Source organism: Neophocaena asiaeorientalis, unplaced genomic scaffold, assembly GCF_003031525.2.
Source record: "Neophocaena asiaeorientalis asiaeorientalis breed wild unplaced genomic scaffold, Neophocaena_asiaeorientalis_V1.1 scaffold648, whole genome shotgun sequence".
In the NCBI taxonomy this organism is placed as follows: domain Eukaryota; kingdom Metazoa; phylum Chordata; class Mammalia; order Artiodactyla; family Phocoenidae; genus Neophocaena; species Neophocaena asiaeorientalis.
The window spans coordinates 5,224,294-5,228,355 of record NW_020172781.1 but is presented as its reverse complement, the minus strand read 5'-3'; the positions used below and the strand labels follow the sequence as shown (position 1 = coordinate 5,228,355).

General features: G+C 55.0%; 1 protein-coding gene across 1 annotated transcript in view; it reads right to left on the bottom strand.

Moving 5' to 3' along the window:
• The window catches only part of TMEM119 (transmembrane protein 119), a 9,927-nt gene extending 6,169 nt beyond the window's left edge, over positions 1-3,758 (bottom strand). The window contains exons 1-2 of the mRNA XM_024741435.1: positions 2,620-3,758; positions 1,629-1,799 (exon numbers count right to left, since the gene is read on the bottom strand). The gene's annotated coding sequence lies outside the window, so the exon portion shown is untranslated. The remainder of the gene's footprint in view (positions 1-1,628; positions 1,800-2,619) is intronic.
• Positions 3,759-4,062: the final 304 nt, after the last annotated feature.

Genomic DNA, 4,062 nt, shown 5'->3' with positions numbered 1-4,062 from the left:
GGCCAAGCTCTGCCACACACACAGTCCCCCCTTGCTCACACCCGTGGGCGTCCCCTCCACGCCCCGGGGACACCAGATGGGGCATTTCCTCCCTGACCGTCAGTCCACAGGGCAGTCTGAGGATAAACAGACACACAGACAGGGCCGTCCTGTGGAGCACCCACGGCCCAGAGAGCTGGGATCCTGCCTCCCCTTCTGAAGGAGATGAGGTCAGGGAGGTTCCGAGGTCCCTGAAAATGAGAAGGAAAATTCCCCGCACTTGGTTCCAGCTGTGACTCAGGTTTTCCGAGGCTCAGGGTGCAGAGTGGGAGCCGGGCTGCATTTAAGGGATGCATGGAGGGTCAGGCCTGAGGCAGGGAGTGAGTCCTGGATGGCCCTGGTCAGGCCCTTTCCTTCGGCAGGCCTCTGTTTCCCCATTTGCAGGGGTGGGTGGGAAGCCCTCTGGGTTCCCTACGGCTGGAACATCGTGAGATCTGTGGCCTCGCGATACCCCAATGGAATGGCCAGAGCAAGAGTCGTGGCCCCATTTCCCAGATGGGGAAAGCGAGGCAGGGTGAATTCAAGAGGCTCACCCAGGGTACCGGGCCCTCTGGCAGACCTGAGGAATCCAGTGGGACAGTAGTCCTTTGCATTCATTCATTCCTGCACCATTCATTCATTCATCCATCAAATGCTTAATGAACACCTGTAGAGCACCAGGCCCAGTGCTGAGCAGATTTCAGAGGTAAACCAGACACAGCCCAGCCCTCAAGGTGCTCGCAGACTTCCAAGGAGAAGCACATGTATGTAAATTATTTTTTTACGAAACAGAAATGGGTCTGTGGCAGGAGAGAGGCCAAGGGCTCGGGGAACCCCAGGACGGAGAGAGATCCCCTGAGAGAAAGAGGCAAGGAAGTCGCCCTAGAGGCCGTGGCTGTGAATGAGCAGAGCCCCAGGCAGAGGAGACCCAGGAAGGGCATCCCAGGAGGAAGGACCAGTGTGGATAAAAGGCAGGTGGCTGGGAACGCCACGCACGGACAAGGGGCTGTAATGAACCTGGGCTGGGGCATGAAGTGGACGAAAGGGAGGAGCTGATGATTAGGGTGGGAGCAGTCACCCGGGCAGGGCTAAAGTCTCGGAATGGCATTCATCCACGAGGCAGTAGGGAGCCAGTGAAGGTTTGGAGCAGGGGGAGTACGTGAATGAACAGATCACGACCACCCTTTAGGAACCAGGGCCCTAGGTTGTAGCTATTCCCTTCTGTGGTCCCAGCAGCCCTGACTCACCTGCTCAGAGAAAGGGCAGCTGTTTGGAAAATAAAACTAGAAAATTTCCCATACTTCTCTGAGATCACCTTGCATCCTAAGGGAATGGGGAGCCGTCCACCAATGGACACACACACACACACTCACTCATGTGCACACAGGCCCCCTGGGGCAAGTGGCTGCCCACAGACATGTTGTAACAGCTGAGCCCTCTTGAAGATGGCCAGGGGGTGTCTCAGCCCCATCTTAGACCAGATGGCAGGTGAGCAGGAGTGGCCAGACCTGCCCCAGGGCCCACCGCCTGGGGAGGAGCCCCTGCCCTAATAGTCTGAGGGCTGAGGGGGATTGGATCCCAAGAGATCAAGGGGCAGAGGTACAACTAACCTGAACAGGGCCTGCTTCCAGCACGGGTGGCCCAGAGGCCCCAGACTAAGTCGCGGTCCCATTCTGTGTTCCTCCTTTGGGGCCAGAGCAGCCCCAGACCGGAGACAGAGAGACCCAGGTTCTAGGTCTGCCTTCACCAGGTCCTGCCCCATGGGGAGCCTCTTTCATCATCTGTAAAATGAGGATAGAGAATTTTTTCTGTTCACAAGGCTGCTGGGAAAATCCGGAGTCAGAGGGTGTAAACAGTGCTGGACAATACAAAAGCATTGGCCAGGTGCCAAGTGTATAAGTTTCCTACAGCTGCTATAACAAATATCACAAACTTGGTGACTTAGAACCACACACCATTATTATCTCAGCGTTCTGGCAGCTGGAAGTCAGAAATGGGTCTCACTGGGCTAAAATCAAGGTGTCGGCTGAGCTTTGTTTATCCCAGAGTCTTCACAGGGAGAATCTGAGTCTTTGCCTTTTCAAGCTTCTAGAAGCTGCCTGCATTCCTCAGCTCACAGTCATCTTCCTCCATCTTCAGAGTCAGCTGCAGGGTCTGAGTTCTCACGCTGCCACCTCTCTGGTTCTCTCTTCCAATCCCTCTTCCACTTTTAAGGACCCTTGTGATGATACTGGACCCACCCAGATAATCCGGGATCAGCTCCCTAAGAGCCTTAACTTAATCACACCTGCAAATCCCTTTTGCCAGGTAAGGGGACAAACTCGTATTACAGTTTTGAGGGATTGAGATGTGGACATCTTTGGCGGGGGGGAGGGCATTATTCTGTCTCTCACACCACGGTTGCCTATGATTACTTGTTCCCTGCAGAGCTGGCTGGAATCCTCCACCCTCCAAAGCACTGGGTTTTCCTCCCCCCATAGAACCTATCATTGTGCGTCAAACCCAGCGGGTTCCAGAAGACCTTAGGGGGAGAGAGGTGAATGGGTAAGCAAAGCCCATGCAACAGATGTGGAAACTGAGGTTCATGGTGGCGTGACCTACCTGGGATCCAACAGCACGTTGGGGATCAGAGCCCTTGCTTCTTCACCAGCCCCTCTGTGTCTTAGCTGGAAGTGAAATTGCCAGGCATTGCCAGGCTAGTGACCCCATTAAAGTGTTATCAGACCATGTTTCCCACACACACAGACACACATGATCTCCTTAAGCCAAACATCTCAACCTTCTACCTGAGGACAGAAGAGCAAAATGTCAGTCACTGATGGGAGAAAGAAGAATCCCTGAGTTCCAACCTCCCCTCATGCGTCAGCTGTGGGTGGCTGGGCAAACCTCTGCCCCTCTCTGGGCTGCAGCCAAATGTGGGGTCAGTCTAGATGCCCACCACAAGCCTGCCAGTGGTAAGGTTCCGATGCTGTAACTTTCTAAATTTTATTCATGCTACAAACATTCCTTGAGCATCGATTTTACACCCAGCCCAGTGTCAGGCCCTGGAAGACAGTGATGAGCAAACACAGGCACCAAGAGAGGAGACCTGCAATAAGCAAGTAAACAAAGAAACAAATATTTGACTGCAGACTGAGCTAAGAGTTGGGATGGGGCATTTCTGGGGCTATGGGAGGCCAGTCTGGGTGGACTAGTCTGGTCCTGGAGCTCCTGGGGACCTCCATGAGGAGGTGAAAGTAGAGTCACTCATGAAGATGAGGAGGTATTTAGGAAGGCAAGGGTGTGACAGGATTCCTAGCAGTGAGAATGGCATGTGCAAAGGCCCTGAGGTAGATGGGAATCCAGCACCTTCAGAGCAGTTCCTGAAGATTATTGAATAGATGTACTAGGTGTATGGGGTCCAGGAACTTTGCCTGTTTTGAATACCGCCGTAACTCCGGCATCTAGGATAGTGCCTGGAACACAGTAGGTGCTCAATAAATGCTTGATGCCATGTCAATGACCACTCTGCCCTCCACTCTCACATCCCCAGGCTCCAGCCACTCCTCATCCGTCCTGAGGGACTCACGGTCCACATTCTCCAGCTCCAGGACCTGTTGCGGGGTCTGGCCCGGGTGACCCCCATAGCCCGCAGCACCATGGCTCCAAGGCAAGGGCAGGCCTGGGGCATGGAGGTGGCCGGGCCACTCACTTGCGACCTGCATGTTCAGAGGCAGAGAGCAATGGGTCGTCTGCCCAGCCTTGAAGCGATTCAGAGACCCCACCCTGTGCCCACCATGCCCCCCCGCCACCCCACTGAACAGCCAGGGCTGAGCAGGAGGGAAAACCTCACCCAGACTTGAGTCTCTGCCAGAGTCCTCCCCGGGTTGAGCCCGGGGAGGGCCGCCTGGCCCACCACAGCCCCCAGCTCAAGCCTCTTGTGGGCTCAGAGCCACTTATAATTATACAGCCCCCGAGGCCACTGGGGCCTGCTCTCCAGGCAAAAATATCCCAAGCCTTTCATGTGGCTGAGAGGCCCAGGCTGCAGCTACATCACAGCACGGG